The 12,110-nt window shown below is 46.6% G+C and overlaps 1 long non-coding RNA gene across 1 annotated transcript; it reads right to left on the bottom strand.

Moving 5' to 3' along the window:
• Positions 1-4,987: 4,987 nt before the first annotated feature.
• LOC117061693 lies at positions 4,988-6,715 on the bottom strand. The gene is made up of 2 exons (XR_004428125.1): positions 6,518-6,715; positions 4,988-5,317 (listed from the first exon to the last, which is right to left on the bottom strand). It is a non-coding gene; the product is annotated as an uncharacterized LOC117061693 (long non-coding RNA).
• Positions 6,716-12,110: the final 5,395 nt, after the last annotated feature.

Genomic DNA, 12,110 nt, shown 5'->3' with positions numbered 1-12,110 from the left:
AACCTCTCCTCTATACTCCTCTTCTCCTGCTGGCTCCTCAAAGGGGTCCGGACCGCTCTGGGACCATCTGGGATTTCTTGAACGGAAGCCTCCGTGTCATCAGGTGTGGCGGTGGCTCCCAACATGGTGTCCCTGGGAGGAAAAGGAGCACAGTGGAAGGAAGCAAAAAAACAGCCAACCCAGAAGTGAGATTTAACCCTCAGGCTGAAAAAGGTTGTCCAGCCGTGTTTTAGCCACTTTGCCTCCCCTGTAAATGGAGCATGAAACTGAAATGCTATATGCAAACATATATATATATATTTAAAACCTTTAAATATATATATATATACTTATCAAAGGAAGTTGCCAACACAGAGCATTGCTTGGACCAAGGAAATAGGACTTGCCTGTGATATAGTATTCCAAGATGTTGTCGGACTACAACTCCCATCATCCCCGACTACTGGCAAAAATAGCTAGGGAAGATGGTATTTGTAGTCCAACATTTGGGGACGCAAGAACACCAGTATAACTAATGAAACAGGAGTTGGCCAAACCATGACACTACGACCACCAGCAGGAGAGAAACTTATTGTATTGATTTATGTGCCAAGAGTCTGTCACCGCTCCCTGTTGCTTGCAGAAGATGGGAAGGAGTGAAAGCTGGGCTTTCTGAAACTTTTCACAAAACTTTTACTATACTCTGTACCAGGCAAAAAAGTGAGCCATCAGTGGAGCTACCATCTTGCTATATAAGAGCTAGTTAGTTTTCCTGTGAGGAGGCTCCTAAGGCATCCTCAATTCACATGAAAAACCCAAGAACATTTCTGCCTCAAGAAGAGCTCTGCTGGATCAGGCCAAATGCCCACCTAGTCATAGAACTGTAGAGTTGGAAGGGACCCCAAGGATCATCTAGTCCAACCCCCTGCAAGCCAAGAATCTTTCCAGCCTCTTGTTCTCATTATGGACAACCAGATGACTGTGGGAATCCCACAAGCTGGACCTGAGTGCAACCACAATCTTCCCACTATACTATACTGCTGCTAAGAGGCTAGATTCCCAGGACATGGTCCTAAAAACACACAATCTGTCTAGCAAGCTTGCTAATGCAAAGCTCGTTTGTCCTTATACCACCAGGATGGAAGACTGGAAGCCCCACATACACCCTCTTGAGCTACATCTTGGACAGAAGGCAAAATATACCATGTAATGAAATCATAACCAAGCAAAGCTGGATGTCTCTTTAACCAGAGAATGACATAGAACCACACAACTGCGCCACCTGCTGCCAATGAGAGGCAACACACTTTCAATGCATTTTAATTGATCCCAATATAACGGGAACTCAAAACTCATTTTGAATGAAAAAGCAACTGCTGCTAAAAAGCTTGCAGGGCACAGTCTTTTTTTTTTTTTTGGCCAAACTTTAAAACTTCCAAATAAAAGAGCGTGTTCTAAACAATCATTAGATTCAGAACAGCAGAAGGAAAGTAACATGCCGTCATTAAAAAACACCCTATCCTGTTTTTGGAAACCAAAAAAATAGGGAGTGGGGGCTGATTCATTTCTTGATGAGTAGCTATGTCAGTCTATTACAAGACACTCAGAAGTTTCATGGCACCTTAGAAATGAACAGCTTACTTATATATATACATTTCTTTATCATTTTTCAATCTTTTCCCAAAGCAGCATACAAATACTGGGGGGGGGGGGACAGCCTGGGGAAAATCAGCCAAAAACATGTACAACTTTAACAATATACTATACTGCATAATAATTGTAAGAAACTATCAGAAGCAAGTAATTACTATAAAAGCAAGAAACTATAAAACCATCATATCTATTTCAGCAAGCCAACCAAATGAGAGAGGAAGGCTGCAATGTTAACCCTATTTATGTGGAAATAAACCCCTACTGCAAATCAGTGTGCTCGCTTCGGCAGCACATATACCTACTGCAAATCAGTAAAGCTTAGCTTCTCTGACCCAGGCAAGTTAGCATTGTAGCTTATATTAGATAATGCACACATCTCTAAAGTGTTGAACACAAACTACCTACATAAAAATGACCTTAGAAACTGCACTGCTTGAATGAAGTTGCAAGAAAACACCCAACAACGCTTGTATAAAGAGCATTTAAGTTCAATCCCCCCCCCCCCCCGCTTCCCGCCCCCTTACTAACTGGCCATCCAAACATGCTTTCCTGCCAATTGAAATGAAGTCAGCCAGATTTTTCATTGGCCTGTTTGATTCCTGCCTTTCTCCACGTGGCTATGGATGCCTCTTGGCAAGAGCTGGAGGATTAAATGATTTATTGAGCCATTAAAAGGCCAGGATAAAGCAGCTGTAGTAGCTCTATAAAGAGATTGTGGATTGAATCCTATGCTGGTCGTACTCAAGAGTAGACCCACTGAATTTAATGAGCATGACTACCTTGAGTTCACGGGACATGGGTGGCGCTGTGGGTTAAACCACTGAGCCGAGGGCTTGCCAATCAGAAGGTCGGCGGTTCGAATCCCTGCGATGGGGTGCGTTCTCGTTGCTCGGTCCCTGCTCCTGCCAACCTAGCAGTTCGAAAGCACGCAGTGCAAGTAGATAAATAGGTACCACTTCAGCAGGATGGTAAACGGTGTTTCCGTGCACTGCTCTGGTTCGCCAGAAGCGGCTTAGTCATGCTGACCACATGACACGGAAGCTGTACGCCGGCTCCCTCGGCCAGTAAAGCAAGATGAGCGACGCAATCCCAGAGTTGTCTGCGACTGGACCTAACAGTCAGGGGCCCCTTTACCTTAAGGGGGAAGGCATTGGTTCCACCTTCCTTATTTCACTCTCCAGCTGAGAGGGGGACTTTTGGGAGTGTAAATACTAACACTGTCAGCTTTGGGTACAACTTTAGGATGTGAAAGTTATTGGATAGCTTTACTTGACCTTTGGGTGATCTTTATGCTCACTTACAATATGGCCTACATTAAACTAATTGTTAATTGTTGGTGGGTTTTTTCTAGTGTTAATGCTGCCGTCCTATTATTTTACTTTTTTTTACTATGGATTGTCACTGTATGACTGTATTTAGACTTTTTTTAAAAAAATGTGAACGACAGATAGTGTTGTGTAAAATAGTGTATATAAATAAATTGACCATGACATTATTGATTCTGTTACTGCTAGCCATTTTACTCCTAAGTACCCACACTATTCAACTATCAATATTCTAAATGGGGGTCACCAATTGGGTGTCTGTAAAGGCTGTTGTATTGTGAGGGGAATAGTGTTTGTATGAGGTACGTTTTTCTTTACATTGCAATGTAGTCAAAGCAAAATTCCAAGTATGATTGGTACTTGGCCAATAAAATTATTCCTTCCTTAGTGCCTCAGACCCTGAGCTTTCATTATTATCCTTTTTAAAGTACCATATTGGCCAGAATATAAGCAGCACCCAAATATAAGCCACACCTTTAAAATTCAAGGGGGGGGGAATAAAAAAGACAATACCCGAATAAATGTGTCCCTAAGTCGATCCTGGGAAATGTAGTTTCTCCCAAGGGGAGTTTCAGTAGTTTCCCTGTGGGCTTCTTGGATGTGGCACCAGAGGGAGGTGGGTTAAGAGACCTTTTTCTCTTTCCTGCTCCTGTTTTTCCCCAAATTAAGTGTGTCAGCAGCAGTAGCCAGGCATGTGGGGCAGAAAAAAGGGGTTTGGAGAGTGAGTGGGTGGGAAGGGGAGGTTTTGAGGAGCGGGGGGCAGACAGGGAGGCTTATGGGAAGATAAGGGAGGGAGGCTTGGGGATTAGGGCTGCTGCTGGTGCCCTCCAGTCCAAATTCAGATTGGCTGAAAAACAAGCCAAGTAATTTTTCACTTTTGCAGTTTGGGGAATAGCATGGCTTATTTCTGATCCAACCCGGTTTGAGGTGTGGGGGGGTCACCCATCACTGCTTTGCAACCTTAGGGCTACATTCGCATTGAACAAAGAGATTATCTGTGCCTTTGAAACACGCAAAAATGTTGTGCTTAAAATACTCGTATTGGCTTCAGGGCAAGCCCCATGGTCTGCAACTGACCTGTGCTGGGGGGGGGGGGGGAGCGCTGGGTAGGCTGCACACCATGCCCCGCGCTCCCAGTTGCTCGGAGGGGGGGGGGAAGAGAGCTGTGCCGCTTTACTCGTGGTGTAAGGTCACAAATATAAGCCCCACTTTAACTTTTCACTGTCAGAATTTGAAGGGAAAGTGTGGCTTATATTTGGGCCAATACGGGAAGTTTAGCCCTCCTAAGAAGAAAGAGGGGGGCAGTGAAAGATAGGCGTGCTCTGGTCCATGGGGTCACGAAGAGTCAGACATGACTGAACGACAACCGGAAGAAAGATACTGTACAAAGCAGAATGTGCAGGCCCCCTTCTAAGCAATTTCTGTGAAATAAGGCACCTGGCTGCTCCCACCTGTCAGTGTTTTTAGCCAAAGAGTGAAGCCAGATCTGCAATTGATTTGTTTGGACACCTGGCAAATGGAATCCCTGGGGTCCTAAAGAGCTTGTTTTCCCTTTCCAAAACATACGGAAACCAAAGCACGGCTTCTGATTGGCTGGATGAAGCGCCTGTAGCCAAATGGAAGCCCCGTCATACATTCAGGTTCCAAAGAACATTCGCAAAGTGGAACACTCACTTCTGGGTTTGCGGCGTTCGGGAGCCAAAACGTCCAAGTACTAAGGCGTTCAACAACCAAGGTATGACTGTATATTATGTTTGTATATAGTTTTAATTCTATCAATGTTTAATTGCTTTTAAAAATTATTCCCCCCTATGTTTTTAGTGATTCTTATTTTCAATTGTAAGATGCTTTGATTCCCCATCGGAGGGAAAGGCAGCGTATCAATAAATTAATAACAACAAGAGATGCAAGTTTGATTGCGCTCTTCAAAGGAAGCACATAGGTTACTGTGCACCAATTTATTTGGGATGTTCCAAAGTATAATTCCATGTGTTCTGCCAACAGTTAACAAGAGATAAAAGAGGACACAATTACAGGAATGTAACAGGATTTATTGTAACAGATTTAAGTCTCCGGAGTGCTGCCATCTTGAACTACATCCTCTGTGACGGCCGGGAAGCAGCAGAGAATCTATTTCAGGACACTGGTCCCCATGGGAGATGGACACGGGAGAGAACTCTTCCCTGGAATGGAGGAAGCCATGCATCTGGGGAGGAAGTAGCACCTGTGCTTCAGGGCTGATGAGGGTTGGTCCACTCCTCCTAAGATTCTCTGGTCTTGTAGCTTTCTATGTTCAGCAGGATCCAGCCTGATGGGACCAGGAATGATATGAAGAAGGTGGTCATGCCAATAGCCGTCTCCTGTACAAGAGAAGACAAAAGTAGCAGCACTCAGCCCTGAGATTTGAGGGACGGGAGGATCAGCAGCAAGCAGACGCCCCAGGGCTAGATCCAATCCTCTACATCAGGGGTCAGCAAACTTTTTCAGCAGGGGGCCGGTCCACTGTCCCTCAGACCTTGTGGGGGGCCGTACTATATTTTGAAAAAAATATGAACCAATTCCTATGCCCCACAAATAACCCAGAGATGCATTTTAAATAAAAGGACACATTCTACTCATGTAAAAACACGCTGATTCCCAGACCTTCTGCAGGCCGGATTTATAAGGCGATTGGGCCACATCCGGCCCCTGGGCCTTAGTTTGGGGATCCCTGCTCTAAATGCTAGCACTAGAGACAAGAGTGTCTAGTGACGATTTGCATATTCAAAGAAACCACAGCTGAAGCTACTACATGTGAAAACACTACTCTGTAATGATTAAAAATAAATTTAAAAAGTCAGACATGGCTGTTCACATCTCCAGCTACAAGACAACACTGAGAGTTGACAGAGAACATCAGCTAAACACAGGAAGCAAGAGATTACTGGATTACTTGGTAGGCCCAAAAGGCTCTCTGTAACAAATGACATCTGTAAAAGCTCTGTGTTATATGCATTATGCAAACATTCCCACCAGAAGCCCTCTCCTCACACCAACCATCCTTAAGGTGCCCAGGTACTCACAACCTGCCTGCACTGCAGTCCACAAGCGACATCTGTCCTCACTCACCCTCAAACTCTTGTCCAACTTCAACTCCTTCCTAGCAGCAAGCTTGTTACCCATCTTACCACCGAACCAAACACCTTTCGGTGACCAATCTTTCAATTACCACGACTATTCAAAGGGGCACGATAACTGCTTTAGATGTGCAGCACAGGAAGGGCCTACGCTGAATACCAGCCACACGTCTAACGTGTCTGTATCCTACCCACCCACCTCCTTTTTTGAATAGCACAAAATCAGCTCCCCAACTGCACACTAATCCAAATATCATTTTATTTGGAATAATTTATGATTTACGTAACCCATTTCCATGAGCAACGGCGGTGGTCCGCGCCACCTTTTTTTCTGGGAAGCTTTTCCTCCTGGTTCTGTATTCTGTTACATTTTCTCGTCTCCAATCAAAGTATTTTAAAACGGAATCCTCCTCCTCCCCTAAACCATCCCCGGTGCCCCCTTACCACGGGCCCTATAGGATCCTTGGGGGGCTTAGCAGTGACGCCTCTGACAGGCTGGGGAGCCAGGCTGGGCAGCCTGAGCGCCGCTCTTCTCAGCAACTGCAGGGACATGATGAGGCCGAGAGATGCAACCTTCCTCCTCTCCTCTGGTACGAAGCAAGAACAAGATGGCGGCTGACCATAGAGCTCTAACAGGAGCCGGGACTTCCGTTATAAACGAGTTCGGCAGCCGCCATTGGCCAACGTAATGATTCCATAGAGAAAAAAAATAGAGCGGCCCACAGAGTCAGAGCCCCGAACTTCCGGGAGGGGAAGAACGCCGCCATCTTGGCTTATATGGAATGGCGCCGCTCTATTCCTTCGCACCTCTGTGGTGAAATGCACCGCCCCTCCCCCTCCCCGCTCATGTGCTTTGGAATATGAAAAAATCAGCTCTGGCGGCGGTGTCACTCTAGGCCTATACATCTCTATGGAAAACCCTGCCTTCCCAGCATACCGGAAGTGTCGTTAGCACCCCGTTAGTACCGGTATTGAGCCCTCTTGCAGTCATGATAAGAAAGGGCGGAAGGGGCGGGGGAACGGCTTCAGAAAAGGGCAGACAGAAAGGCAACGTCAAATTTCGTAGGAAGTGGCGCAAGATCTACGAAGCAGAGAGTTTTGCTAAGAGTAGTTGTGTCTTATCCGATCTCCTGCGGTGGTCGCTCGTTTTCCATGTCTTCCCACAATGCACTGCTTCGGTTGCCATTCTAAGCATTGTCTACAATTTGTTGTTGTTCAGTCGTTCAGTCGTGTCCGACTCTTCGTGACCCCATGGAACAGAGCACGCCAGGCACCCCTATCCTCCACTGCCTCCAGCAGTTTGGCCAAACTCATGCCAGTCGCTTCGAGAACACTGTCCAACCATCTCATCCTCTGTCGTCCCCTTCTCCTTGTGCCCTCCATCTTTCCCAACATCAGGGTCTTTTCTAGGGAGTCTTCTCTTCTCATGAGGTGGCCAAAGTACTGGAGCCTCAACTTGTCGGCAAGGTGATGTCTCTGCTTTTTAAGATGCTGTCTAGGTTTGTCATTGCTTTCCTCCCAAGAAGCAGGCGTCTTTTAATTTCGTGACTGCTGTCACCATCTGCAGTGATCATGGAGCCCAAGAAAGTAAAATCTCTCACTGCCTTCATTTCTTCCCCTTCTACAGTATTGTCTACAATACTGTACGCTTAATTGCATATTCCTATTCGTTTATTTTCTCAAGTATATATCCCTGATTTTAGATTCAGGTAGTTAGCCGTGTTGGTCTGACACAGTCGAAATATATATAAAAATTAAAAAAAAATGTCAGTAGCACTTTAGAGACCAACTAAGTTTGTTCTTGTTATGAGCTATCGTGTGCATGCACACTTCTTCAGATACCTCCAGATTGAGCCTCTTGTCGTTTCCTTTTTTTTTTAAAAGAATTTATTGGTTTTTACAAAACAAAGAACAATATAACACCTACATAACACAAACCCCAACACAAACCCCACAATCAAACCACAACAAAACAAAATACACCAAAAATTCTTATTCTTGTTTACACAAAAAAAAAACTTTTCTTGTTCGAATCATTACATGGTGACTTCCCCCGTTTTCTCCCCTTTGGTTCCAAATCTAATTTACTTTAGTAACTTCTCATCTCAAAATTAAATCATTCAAGAATCTAAACTGAACATATTTCTTAAAATCTTATTTTTACTCCAAAATAATCCCTCACTTCTTATTTTACATCAAATCTATTCCAAATATTACTTCATAATAATTAATAATACAACTTCATAACATCACATATTACTTCTTATATCAGATCATATCAAACATCTTCTTTCACTTAGACTGCTGCTAATAAAACAAAAATTCAAATATCTCTTCTCTAGTTCAAAAGCTTAAAATCTTAACACACCGGCTTCAGGGTACCATAATAAAGAATCCTAATTTTATCCTTAATATATTTCACCCTATCCCTTTTCTAACCATTTTCTTACGCCATCTCGGGGCTTCCCCCCAGATATTCCTCCATCTTACACCCAAACCATTTTCCAGAATGTCCTCTTTTCTTGTAAGTCCGCAGATCCAGATGTAGTCTATTACAGTCCTTGCAGGGAGCATCAGGGTACACAGATCATCATTTTCCAGCATCTCCGCTTCGAAATTCCGTTTATCTTTTGATTGTAGGCAAATAAATCTTTTCCCCATCATTCCTGAGCTCTCACCCCAGAAATTGGATATAAATTGTCTTCTGATCCTGGGACTCTCACTCCAACAGGACTTTTCATCTCTTCGGAGTTGCAAAAACATTGTACTTTGTACTTCGATAATTCCCTTTAGCTCCCTGCCAAGGGTCTCTTCCATTTTAGCCATATTTATAATGGTCTGTTTTGTGGGATATAACTGTCTTGCAACATCCTGGTTCAGCAGAGTTAGTTTCTGGTTCAGCAATTCTAATTTGAAAAAAATAATCCTTTGTTCATGAGTGAGACCAGAGTCTAAAACCAGCTTGAAAACGAAACCCAACATGGTAGAAATGGGCACAGGGTGTCAAATTTCAATATTTGCCATCTTAATCACAGTACTTTTCCATCTCTGTCACAAATCTCCGCAGCCATTTTCCCTGGAGTCAGGGCGAAAAGATTACATTCCATCAATTTTTAAGAAGAAATATTTCCACCAACTTAGATCCCCAAAAGGGGTCTAACTGGTCTTGCTTATAAAATTCGAAACATTTGTATCCACCGCTGTAACAGCAGCCACCATCGATACAGTTACTTTCACTTTCACCAAAGGAGGTCAGGACGGGCTTCCTTTCCGTCATATCTCCCGGAGCGCCAAATGTCAAGATAGATCCAATATTAACGTACTCACGGCCAACGGGCTTCTTCTGTCTTGCTTCTGCCAGGTAGAACGATATCGCTCATCACGAGCGGCGGCCGCCGCTTCGCCGGCCGGTTGGGGCATGTCTCCTCAGCCCAGCTCCGTGGTCCCTTCACCCCCACTCCCCCTTTACAGGGGGAACGAGGGAAGGGTTCGGAGCTATAACGGGCTCGCCGGAGAGCCCTAGCCGCGGGACGCTCGACCCGCGGTTTACCGGAGCCCCGCTTTGCGGTAGCGGGGCTCCAACCCCCGGGCCGGCCTGGGTCGCCTCGCTGCCGAAGCGACCCACGACCGCCCGCGATGGCGTCCTCGCCGGAAGTCGAGCCTCTTGTCGTTTCCTGCGCGGGCGAGGAGAAACGCCTGTTGGCACAGCTGCTGCCAGCCAGTGTGGACACTGCTGAACGGGGTGGAGCATTTATTAGATTCGCTTTAAGTCAGTTTCCTTTGTTCCTACTTAATGCAGTCTTTCATTCAGAACCATGAGGACTGGACTCTTAGTTTTTAGGGGAACAACTGCAGCTCAGTGGTTTGCATGTTGGGCATCTCCAGGCAGGGGTTGGGAAAGTTTTCTGCTCTATAACTCTGGTAAGTTACAGCCACCTGTCAACAATATAGAGCTAGCAGTGCCAAAGTGACTTCGCTGGGGTACCAAGCCTGGGCAGTGTGTATGGAGGGCCTGGGCTGCCCAAACGACAAGACCCCCCTCTCAGCCTCACTTATGTGATCCAAAGTAAAGCAAAGCAATACATTTGGCACCAGCTCAGCTGCAGGAGTTGTCGGAAGGAGGCATTCAAGGTACCAGCCAACCATCCTAGGGACTCTACTCCAGATTCGTGTAGGGTTTACCTTCTTAGCCTTTTATTCTTCTGAATATTCCCTGCAAGGCTGCAGAGGTTTAGGATCAGAGTATTCCTTCTCCTAGATGGGCTTCCTTCCCAGGTTGACGAGCCCCATCTGCCTCTCACTTCCCTCTGCAGCACATGCAGAAACCGCTTTCTTGACCATGGGACCCACCTTTGGCCTCGCCCGCTCAATCTGCCAATGCCTGTCTTCACATGCCAGGGAAGTCCCTAACTCACCAAGGGTTTGTGATCCATTGGCTACCATTTAGCCAGCCAGTCAAAGCTGTTCCGGGGTGTGGCCACTGTCGCATGCTGACAGCTTCTAGGAGCCACGGGTGAGAACCGAGTGCAGGGTGAGGACCAAAGGTGGACAAACTACCCCAGAAGGAACACAACTGTCTCCCACCAGATGCAGACTGCCCATCCTGACAGAAGCAGCACGGACGGGGCAGCCCCATGAGCCACCGATCGCGCGGGGCAGCCCCATAGCGGCGCCGGCGGGTGGACCCCGGATGGGCCGCGGCGGAGCGGCTTCACTCCACAGCTTGCTTGGGGCCTGCCGGCGGGGCGGGGCTGGCCCAAGTGTCACCCCCCTGGAACCCGGGGCACACCGCCCCCGGCCCCCCTCGCAACGCCCATGATGGTGCTTCTGCTTGGTGGTGGAGTAGATGCCTTACATGCAGGAGATTCTCCAGGGTCTCCAGGAAAGACTGGCAATGTCTCCTGCCTCAAACCCTGGAGAGCTGCTGCCAGTAAGTGTAGACAATACAAGATCTAGATGGACCAGTTCTCACCTGAGCAGTCTCCCAGCCTATGAACACATTGGGTTAGGATTTTGCATTGAGCACAATTTGCCAAATGCCTGACCTTGATTATGTCCATGGTGCTGTTTCACGAAGCGAGCGTGGAGGTTCGCTTCTTTGACTGGCCCCCACCCAGACCCTGTTCCATCCTTCCCAGCCATAGATGGGAATCAAGGTGCCGCTTTCCCACACAAACTTCCCCACATAAGGGCTGGCTGGATTTCACTCAGCTATTCCTGGCTCATCCTCCACGGTCGGTTTCATCAGGATGCTCCAGGCAGCTCCTTGACTTTTCGCCCTCGGCCACTTGCTCTCTGTCTGTCTCCCACCTCCCTCTCCACCTTATGCTGGAAGCACCGTGGGAGGGACTTGATTCGCTTCAACCCTTTACGTGAGGACAAACAAGGAGGACCTTGTGGCTAGGAATGGGTGGATCGGTTAATTCTGAATTCTATTTCTCATTTCTCCACTCTCGAGTCCTGTTCTCCACATTTCCACATCAGTTTGCGTGTTTCTTAAAGACAAGTCCTTGTGAAAATTTGGCAGCATTTTAGTGTGGATTTCTCCTCCCTTGCTATGGCATTTTGCCCAATATATACCTTTCTGGCAAAGCAATTTCCGCTTTTAATGCACTTTTCACTAATATGGTATATGCACTTGGATGGGCTGCAGAAATTCATTGCAAAATTCTGGGAAATGCAGATTTCAGAGGGTGCCTTATTGCAAGCCATGCTCTCTCTGTTTCTGTCTCTCTCTCTCACACACACAGTATTTCAGGAGCAGAGAGGGCAACCAGATTTACTGCACCCCCTTTCCTTGGGGTGCAATGGAGGACCCTGAGGCCAAGAACACACGTTCCTTGGCACTGCCCAGCGGACGTGGTACTGGAACTTATCCATGTAAACACAGCTGGCATCGTGAGCCCTCGGCTTCTGGTGGTGGCATCTCTTGGGCTGCCTTCTCACTCGCACCTCCCCCCCCCAAAATTTTGCTCTTTAAAAAAATGCTGGAGCAGCAGAAGCCCAGGCCAACTGACTAGCAGAGGCCTCCTTTGGT

Source organism: Lacerta agilis, chromosome 17 (genome assembly GCF_009819535.1).
Source record: "Lacerta agilis isolate rLacAgi1 chromosome 17, rLacAgi1.pri, whole genome shotgun sequence".
NCBI lineage: Eukaryota > Metazoa > Chordata > Lepidosauria > Squamata > Lacertidae > Lacerta > Lacerta agilis.
The sequence above is the reverse complement of the archived record's forward strand: the minus strand, read 5'-3'. Positions and strand labels throughout refer to the sequence as shown.